The sequence below is a fragment of the Lathyrus oleraceus genome, chromosome 3, assembly GCF_024323335.1.
Source record: "Lathyrus oleraceus cultivar Zhongwan6 chromosome 3, CAAS_Psat_ZW6_1.0, whole genome shotgun sequence".
Classification (NCBI taxonomy): Eukaryota; Viridiplantae; Streptophyta; class Magnoliopsida; order Fabales; family Fabaceae; genus Lathyrus; species Lathyrus oleraceus.
In genome coordinates, this window is record NC_066581.1 from 189,787,446 (window position 1) to 189,798,434 (window position 10,989).

The window sequence follows — 10,989 nt, forward strand, 5'->3', positions numbered from 1 at the left end:
TTTCACACACCCCAGTCCCTGGCCCATTGTTATTCTAGTGTAAAACACACCCCCTGCCAAATTTGTTTTTTTTAATTAAACAAACTCATTTTCTTTATTTAATAATTTATCATTAGTATTTAATTGATAATTAATTAATTAAATTAGGATAATTAATCTTAATAATCAAGGGTTAATTTATTTTATATTTAAATTACACGAAATAAAAAAAATAGGCTTTAATAATTAGGGTTTATTAGTATAACTTTACGATTAATTTTAGGACTAACTTTTGAAACATTATTAAGGCCAATCAGGGTTTAATCGAGATCATACTAATTTTGCTTTCATTATCTAATTATGTTTAAAACCTCAAATAAAGTTACTTATATATATAATTATATCATCTAATCTAATTTCTAATTAAATTAAGAATAGTGTATTTTTTGCGTGCAAAATAATCAATTAATCAAAATCAATGCCACATAGTAAAACTATAAGTCCTCTACCCTTGTGCATTGAGGCAATTTTTAAGTCAAACATTTCTCCGCCCCTGGTTCATTGAGAACTTTCAGTAATCTAAAAACAACCAAAACAAACAAACATTTTCTAGACGAACTACGGTGCTCTGATCCTTCAACAAACTTGAAGGTACGTAGGCATAGAGTTGTAACACTCTAACGAGCACAATAACAAAAAAAAATTTTCTTTGTCTTTATGTATTAACCAAAATATTTTATATGAATAATAACCTTTTATTTGTAAATAAATACCTCAAGTAAATGATAAATAGCTTAATCATAACATGCCCTTAGAAACACACACTAATCCTAGAATTAGAGGCGGACCCTATTGAGTACAATGGAGGTGAGGGGTGCCTAATACCTTACCCTTGCTTAACTGATTCCCAAACCTTAGTCTTTTCCCTTAACATATAGTTTTATCATTATTTCCTTGTTCCTTAGGAACAAATAAAGGATGGTGGTGACTCTGTAATTTTCCAACCGCGACAATCGTACAAACATATTTTCACATTTGCTTTTCAAACCTCTTGGATTGACATGAAAGAAAATGGATGAACAATGGTGACACCATGAATGTGTTCATCTGGTGTTTCCAGAAACTTAATTCTCATCCCAATCCAATAAACACTCAACATAAACCCCTCATCTTTTCTCATGCTGATGACAAATCAACCATTAAATAGCCAAAACAAACAACCATAAGATGGGATCGAGCTTCCCCTAAATAAGCCCTTGTTTCCCCAATTCTCATTATTTTATGAAATAATATCAAGAATATAATAATTGAAATGACGAAAATGATATAGAAACATGTTACAACATGGGAAATAAAGAAAAAACAAAGAAGAGAGCCTTACCGGAATCTGAAACTTTGGCGAGAATGTCGACGAGTCCCCGCTACCTCAGGTAAGTTTTTGAACTTCTCTTTCTTCTTATGAGTTGTTGCGTTTGGTCCTCTCCTTCTTCCACTCCCGTGGTGTTGGCGTAGGTTGTTGAAGGTTGAATCTCAAGTTCACTGAAGTCATTATGAACAACATATGGAACTTTTTGAAAAGAGATTTGATGAGGGTTATGGGGATTTTTTAGGGCCTTTACTAGGGATTTTTTTGGTGTGATTGAAGAGTGAATAGAGAGGGGAATTTATAGGTGATGTTGAGGGGTTGAGGTAGTGAGACTCGTGTGAATTTTAGGGGTAAATTTGTGTAAGCATGTGGTGGTGGCAAGCAAGGTGTGAAGGTGGTGAAAAGTGCATGACTGCAAAGGATGTGAGATGTGTGAATTGCTTATGGCATGTGGATGATGAAAGAATGGATGGCATGGATGTTGTACTAAGGTTGTGGCGTGTAACTCATGTCCTTCTATTGTAACAAAACGCTTGTAATTTTCTATTTTTTGTTGTTGTATGTATGTATGTATGTGAGTAATATAGATATGGATGTATGTCAAAGTTGTAAATGTGTTATGAATGTAATAGAAACAACTTATTTAATTCAATAAATTCCCTTTTTTCCTTTTTTTCAATTCAAGTTTATGGATGTGTTACACTTGGATTTTTCAGCTAGTAGAAAGTCATTAAAGAGTGTCAATGAAAAGACATTTGCTATGAGAAAGCATTAATGAAGTGTTTTAAAAGAGCATTAATGATTAAGCATCGACATACTAATAATAAGGGATTGACCAAGCTGTCGACACAGGAAAATATGATTTAGAGGGATCTCAGAGGTAAATCCACAAGAGTGGGATCACTTGGAAACATGTCTAGAATCTTGAAAACAGTAAGTGACAAAGGCCTTTATTTCAACAAGAAGACCATTCGTCTGAACCACATAAGATTGAAATTCTTAGTAAATTTACAAGTTTGGAGTCCTTAGTAGGAAACGTCGACAACATATTGGAGAGGTTACCATCAGGGGTTTGTGAGGAAGTTGAAAGCAGTTACAACTCAACATGAGTTTTAAACAAATAGAGTCATGGATGACACGTAAGCATGCTAGTGAGAGCCTGAAGATTTAACATGAAGTGATTGCAGTAGTTCCCTAATGGTCATAACCGTCGTTGATGGTTACTTTGTAAATAGAATAAATAACAGACTCATACATGGGATCAGAGGCTATAAAATTTCATACATTCTCTCCATACCACTAAGGTACTCGACTCAAAAAGCAAAACAGTTGAGCGAGAAACATGTATGTGTCTACATCCAATATTTTCATCTGTTTTTTGTTTCCTTAAACAAAACATTTACTTTTACTTTTGATTTTTTTTAATTCCATTTATTTCCTTTTAACTTGTCATTTATCATAAGTTAACTTCATTTAAAGTCTTTTTCTACAAGGTTATCGTTCATGCGAAGAATACATTCAATTCAGACGCACATGTGTTCACACAAATCATTTGCAAAAATTTCTTTGGAGATTTTTCGAGTTAATCTCACAGACTTTCTAAACGCGTGATTATTTAACAAAAACAATGGTAAACAAATTAGCACGTCTAGTGGGACCCTTTTGTGCAAATATATTTGCAAAAAAGAGGAATCTTACATTATTTTATTTGTAGTGTCTCTCCATTTGTGAGGTCTTGTGTTGTATTATTTTGAGGAGTGGTAAGCAACTTTCTGAAATGTCTCGTAAAAATCAAACCCCTTCCTAAAGTAATACTCCAAACCTAGGAGGGAAATTGGTAGTTACAAGTGTCAGCAGTTATGTGGCTCCAAACCCCATTGAGGAAATGCCCACTATCATAAGCCAAGTAGTGATGTATTCCATACCGCCAGATGTGGGGGTTTCATCACCACAAGCATCAACGTAACTGAAAGTATCAATGATTACCTCAATAGGTTTGTAACCTTAAAAGCGAGATGTTTTATGCAAGTTCCAAGACATGAGTTAGTTGAACTAGCAGTAGGGGTCTCGACTACTCTATTAGGAAGAAATTAGACACCCAATACTTATAAGACATGGCCCATTTGGTCGATAAAGTTTGACAAGTCGAATGATTGAAGTCTGAAAAAGCTAGAACCTCTAAGTAAAAATAAAGTGGCTTATGTTGAAGTCGACAACATAGGGAATTCATCTGACTCAAGGTATGAGTATGTAGAAGAGAATGAGATTAATGTAGAATAACTAAAGCTAGGGCCTCCTTACACATGCATGTTGCTAAAACCCTCAAATGGGAAGAATCCCGTCGAACCCAAAAATGAAATATTTGTTTCTAAAATGTATACCTTCGACATCACTAAGTGTGACAAAATCATTGATCTATTTGTCGCTAATGGACAATTTGTTGTTCCTAAAGGGGCTAAGGTCCCACTGTTAGAACAAAGAAAGAAAAGTGGTTTTTGTAAATTCCATAATATTTTGGGTCATAAAACTTCTCAATGTGTATTTTTTAGGGATCTGGTGCAAAATTCTCTCAAAGATGACAAGCTCAAGTTTGACAACAAGAAGAAACCGCGACTAGAAGAGGATGTTGAAATGAAAGTTCAGGCTCTCTTTGTCGAGCCAGTATACATCATGATGTTCGACACTATCGACGAAGTTGGGGCTGAAGACAACAAAGTAAACTATGAAGATCAAGCAACAAAGGTCTACCCCAAAGATGAAGAAAAATTGGTCGAAATATTGAATTGTTTCAAGTTGAAAGATTCATAAGTGATGATGTGCCCCAGGTGCAACTTTGTGTTTCATAAAGAAGCTCTTAAAGAAAAGGAGAGGATAAACTATTAACAAGCTAAAAAATATGTCCAAAAAGATAAACCCAAAGAAATTTTCTCCATCAAGGGAAAATGTCCAACAAAATTTTAAGGTATGACTTATGTCCCCACTACAAATTCTTCTCCTAGAGAATGGTTATGCCCTGATAGGAAATCAACAACTTATGGTACCAAATAGAAATTAGTCAATGATGGTGTTGGTTCCTCATACAGAGACAACTCTCAAGTCTTAAAAAAGTACTCTTATGTCTCACAAAACTACATGGGAAAAAACACCATGACTAGGATTCAATGGAGGAGACACTAGAGAAGTAAGAAAGTTGCATGAGAGGCTGGAAGTTCTAGTGAAAGTGATAACATTCAAGTTGTCGATAAAGGCCAATTTAGTCGACGATATGTTAAGAAAAGGTTGTTTCACCCCTCTATCCCCAATAAATGAGGAGAAAGTAAGAAAGGATAGCGCAGTCGAAGATGTCGACATGGAGACAGACAACTTCGACTTAGGGTCTGAGCTGAATTTAGATATCATTTGCAATATGATGTTTGTTTTTCCATTAGAATATGACATGGTAACAGAAGTGACTGAGGAAGAAGGTTTTGATGAGGATCTAGCTACCTACAAACCGTTCCATTTTTGAAAGGCCAGACATGGCCATGCAGCAGCACCTGAAGCCTTTGTATATAAGGGCCAAGTTAAATGATGTAGGGATAAACAAGGTTTTAATTGACTGTGGAGCATGTGTCATTGTTATGCCCTAGTGCCTCTTGGAGAAAGTAGGAAAATTTACCACAGATTTAGCTTGTAACAACATGGTATTGTCCAACTATGGAGGCAAAACCAGCAAACACTTAGGGGTTATTCAAGTCGACATAGTGGTAGGAACTAACACAAGGCCAATGCTATTTGTGGTGGTGCCGACAAAAGAAAATTACCACATACTATTAGGTAGGGAGTGGTTTCATGGAGTAGGATGTGTACCCATGTCTATGCATTAGAGGATCACCATCTGGAAGCTTGATGGGATTGTTGAACACATTGAAGCGGATCAAAGTTTTTTCAGAGAAGATGTCAATCACATTGACATACTTAACTTTGACCAAAAACTGGCGAGTACTTCACCATGTCGACCTGTCAGAGAAGGATTTAACTTTTAAGGACGTGAGGTATACTACACAGTGAACCTACATCCTTAGTACGAGTTTACTTGGGAATATAAAATTGTTGAAGGGTACAACTGATGGTCTGAATTTGATGAAGACCATGATTGAGTCAAGTGCATCGGCTCGGATTTCAGCCAATGTGGCAGAAAATAAGATATTAGCGACCTTAGAGGCCGAATCTCAACAAATATTAGGTGTCAAAGCCATTAAGTCTAAGAACTATCGGGAAATCAATCTGGCTCTACCGGTCAAACAACAGCTTCAGAAAGCCAGAGGATTGATTGCATCTATGATAATGAGCCTTTGTTGTTTAAGAAAGACCCGTCAATCTCGACCAAGAAAATGCAGGAGCGTAATCCTTTGGAAGAGATAGAGTTGGGAGATGGGATCACGAAGATGCCGACATACATTAGTTCCAAACTCTCCCCACACTTGAAAGTAGAAGTAATCAAGGTGCTAAAGAAGTTCAGAGTTTTTTTTGCTTGGGTGATGCGGTGTTTCGCAAGTACACGAACGCGTCAGAGTAATATAAAAGATTGTCGTATCCACAGAGACCAAGTGTCAATCTATCGTTATCTATTGTTATGGTGTTTATCAAAGGCAATCAAAATAGGTGTTTTTTAGAGTGTGCAATGAAAAGTAAAGTATTGAAATAATTTTAATTAATAAAGACATGGTCGAATGTAATTCACGTAATCAATTAATAATCCAAGTACTTGCTAGTAGAGCTACTTATGGGCAGTGTTTCCTACTTTGAAAAGAACTAATTTAACAGGAACTGTCGCTTTCGCGTATTCAGAACCGAGTTGTACTCCCTAATCAAACCCTCTTATTATCACTTATAAAAAGGCGCGCATTGCGTTAGAGTAGTAAACCTATTTTTCAGAAATATAGTATCTTGACTAAGTTGAAAAGTATTATAACCTGGATTTCTTAACCAAAAGAGGTTCTCACGAACCAGACTCTAAGCTTATAAACGCGTCCGAAAATAGTTTTAAAATCTCTTTTCTTCTTAATGTTAAAATCTGCTAATGAACTAAACAAAACGCTTTCGCTGTTTTTGAAATAGTTAAAAACAATTAAGTTTAAAAGGACGTTGGACGACTTTCGATCTTACCCAACGGAATTGAAGTGCGGGAAAACTTAAGTTGAAAGTTAAAATAGCCCCTAAGTGTTTCTACGAACAATTGTACAGATTATCGGATCAATTACGGTCCTTACATTCTAACCTTATAAATTTAGCTAGACATGGTAAAGTAAAAGTGCATTAAAATAAATAAAAGTATTGCGAGTGCGGAATGTAAATAAAAGTAGTGCGGGTGCGGAAAATAAATAAAAGTAAGGCGAGTGCGAGGAAATAAATAAAAGTAAAGCGAGTGCGAGGAAATAAATAATTTAAAGCGAGTGCGAGAAATAAATAAAAGTAAAGCGAGTGCGAGGAAATAAATAATTTAAAGTGAGTGCGAGAAATAAATGAAAGTAAAGCGAGTGCGAGGAAATAAATAATTTAAAGCGAGTGCGAGAAATAAATAAAGTAAAGCGAGTGCGAGAAAAAAATGAAAGTAAAGCGAGTGCGAGGAAATAAATAATTTAAAGCGAGTGCGGGAAAATAAATAAGATAAAGACAAGTAATAAAAACCTGCTCCAATCGGAGGGTTGAATAAATTGCAAAGCGGAAATGAAAATGGCGGCATGATTAACTTCCTTCCAAAGTGCTCCAAACTCGATTATAGACTCTATCACAGACTCGATTACACAATTGTGGTAACACTCCAATGCGAAACGATTACCACTTTATAATACTGAATATATGCCTAAGTGAAACAAAGTTGCTCCGAGTTTGCCTCTGCTCTAAGTTTGGATGATTGTAAAAGTGATTTCGAGTTTCTATTTATAAGCAAGTAAAAAGATGGAAATGACAAGGATGCCCTTCAACTTGAAAATGGGAGGGAAAAACTTTCCTCTTGTGGCGCCTGCCACAAGGCCATGGCGCCCGCCACAAGCACAAAATGAGGCGCCTTAGTGGAAGTAGTGGGGAACATGGAAGTTGAGGGAAGTAGAGCTTGGACACATCATGGCAGGGTCTATGGCGCCAGCCATGGGGTAGGCCACAAGTACAAAATGCTGAATTTTAGGGTTTTTGGCTCTTTTTCGCTCCTTTTCTCGACCGGGGCTCCGATTAAAGTAAAAACCTGAAAACGAAGGAAAACATAGCAATAACACAACAAAATGATAAAAAAACAACTAGAATGCATGTGAAATCGGAGTCGAAAATACGGTAAATTTCAGTGTTATCAAACTCTCCCACACTTAAACCTTTTCTTGTCCTCAAGCAAAACATTAAAAAGCTCATAAAAGAAAATTTGTGTAAACGAGTGCTTCAGGTAAAAATTCTAAGTTCAAGTCGGGATGCAGTGATAGGTACTAACTGAGTGAACTAAGGGTATCATGATGACACTAATCCGCAAATACGGACATAAACTTCATTCCTGTATTAACCAACCCATATTATCCCATAATACCTAGGCCTGCCTCTTCATCTCTTTTGTGTCCTTTTCATTTAGGCGCAATCACATTAAGCCCGTTATCCGTACATGCTTCGTAGTAGAGTGGCCTGTTAGTGATTATGATCTGAGCATGGGGTTTCTGGCACATAAATATGTGTAAACCCTTTTATTGGACTCAACTGTAGTTGTGGGGGATCGGATCGCAATCCGCCCTACCGAGTTCAGTGCCAGATACCTCTGAACCAACTAATAGTGGGTAAGTTTTTTTCTTTTTCTTTTTCTTTTTCTTTTTGTAGCAATTTTTTATAATTCTTTGGTTTAAATGACTTTGTGAGGGTCACCTATACCGGAGTTGCCTTTTTGCTTTCTTTTATTATTTTTTTTGTTTTTCTGGATCATTCACTTATTTGCATCGGTCCCCTACGTAGAGGATGCGTAGGCCAGAGCTGACTGCTGAGATAAACTACTGAGGACTTATACAGAAATGATGATTAAGGCCATGGTATATGGGGTTTCGGGAGTGGTTCCTATATTTACGAAGTCTATGGTGCTAAAATAATAGTGATGTTTCGCAAAGTTCTCCCAAGTCACCACATCCTTACTCAAAACATGTCCTTAAAACCTGAAAACTTTCGGAATAACACTATTTTCTTTTGCAAAAAAAATTTTCGGTGGGGCTAAAGGTATGGGGAGGTAGGATTGTACTAAAGATCTATTATATTTGGTGACTCGTCAGACTCATGCATTATACTAAAAAGCAAAATAAACAACTAAAGGGAAATAACAATAAATAAACTATCTAAAAACAACAAAGAAAAAGCGATAAAGGAAAAGAACAAGAAAAGCAATAAAGAAAAGACGATAGAGTCTCCTCCCACACTTAAATCGAACATTGTCCCCAATGTTTCGAAATAAGATAAGGGAAGAGTTACCTGACAAACTATTGCTGACCACTAGTGCCCTCGCCATCCTGAGGTGCACGACGGGATCGGGTACGACAACGATCTCTCTGAACCATCCTCGCCTGCAGGGCATCCTGAGCGGTTCTCACTTCTCGAAGGTGACCTAAAATGGTACCCTGAGTGTTTTCTATGAGAGCATTGTGTTGCTGGTGGTATTGTTGCTGACGGGCTTGTATATCTGTGATCGTTTGCAGGGACTGTAGAACAGTGTTGTAGAAACTGTCTATCCTCCGCTGCAACTCTTGCATGAAGCTCATGTTATTCGCCAGCTGTTGTTGGATGGTAGAGAGTAGGTCGTCACGCCTTTGCTCTCTAGCCATGTGGTCACGCCACATCTCCTCCGTAATACAAAAGCCAGGAGTGGTACCTGCATAAGAAGAAGATGGTGCGGTGTGTGGTGGTGAAGGATGATGGGGGGACACATGGGGTATGGGAGATCTCTCTCTCCGATCGTATTCATCATCGGTGTCATGTCCCGCCTCATCAAGAATGTTAGGAGGAAGAGGACCCAAAACAGGTGGAGCATCTAAAGCGTAGGTCCAATTCCTTTCATCTCGTACGTCTGTACGTCTAGTGCACGGTAAAACAACAAATGGGATGGCTACACCATGAACCATAAGCATATAGCCTCCTTCTCTCCTCGAACGACACAATTTCATGTCTCTCAGAAATTTTAGGTTAATTGTGCGAGGAGGTAAGGGGTCTAGGGTAGCCATCTCATCGTTCAGGTTAAGCGCCCGAGCAATAGATGTAATCAATCCACCAAAAGAAATCGGTCCCGCTTTATTCAAAGTTAAAGTCATATGAGCAAGCATGAACGGGACCGAATTAATACGTCTATTTGTGAGGCTTCCTTGTAAAAATAGAAGCTCTCTAGCATTAACCTTATTTGGATTCTCCCGGCCAAAAATAGTGCATGCCAACAGATATCTAAAAACTCTGATAGCCAGGTTATGGATAGTTGAGGCAAGAACTCCTTCAAAAGAGTTTATGGAAGTGTTTGATAAACGTTCCCAGAAGGAAAATACCTCAACAGACCATTCGGAATCCAAAGGGGCCTCACAAATAGCACCGTCCCCATGAGGGATTCCTAACAAGCTGGCTAGTTCGTCGGTACTGAATTCGTATTCAACAGCAAACATTCTAAATCTGAAGTACCAACTGTGCTAGCAGTGTTAGGGTTGACAATATAAATTAAGGAACTCAAAAATTCAATTGTCAACCGCTCATAGGTAGGTTCGCTGTCGACTAGCAGTCGGAACTGACATGGGTGGAAAGAGGCTCTCCTCATCAACCCTCTGGTCAAATAGAAGTCGATGTCCATGGTAGTGTATCCACAGTAGGTCCGAAGATGTAACAGCTTGCGAGACAGACCTAAAGCGACAGCAATCTGCGTGATGATTCCGCCAACATGGATGACTCCTTCGGTAGATCTGGAGATACCGCTGAGATGGTATAATAAAAAGTTCCCACATGCTACTGGGTGAGACTGGGATGCACAAAATAATAGGAAGATCTCCTTTTCACTCAGTAGTTTCTCTGTATTCGGTCATCCCAGGACGGAATATGCTAATATCATCTGAAAGTATATGAAGGCGGGGTTATGTATGACATGAGACAGCTGCATAGATGGATCCTGGCTTCCGCCACCTGATATATCACTCAAAAACTTCTCAACCTCCTTACCCAGAAAATATCCCATAGGTGTCTCCGAGATAGCTTCAGGAGTGGTCTGGAAGCCCAAAAGATCGCCGAACTCTTTTTGGCTGAAGGAGTACTCAACTCTGAAAAGCTTGAAAGCAGCATACCCATCTGGTCCAGAGTATGGGTCATAGTCGAATGAACTCAGGAATTCCAAGGTCAGGTTCCTGTAGGTGTTACTCAAGTCATCAGCAAACTCGTCCCAGTGAAGCTGGTGGCTAAGGATTCGGATACTCGGCTCAATGCCCAGTGCCTCCATACAGTGCTGATCAGGATAACGTGTGGGTGCCATAGGGCGCTGATACAGAGCGATGTAGCGCTCTCTCTGAGCATTATCTCTATAGGCCACGTGCATGTCATCGAAATCCTGCATCCTGCAAAAGTTAAGAAAGTGATCCTGAAAATGCAAACCATTCAAATCTTAGTCTCAATGCAAAATATGA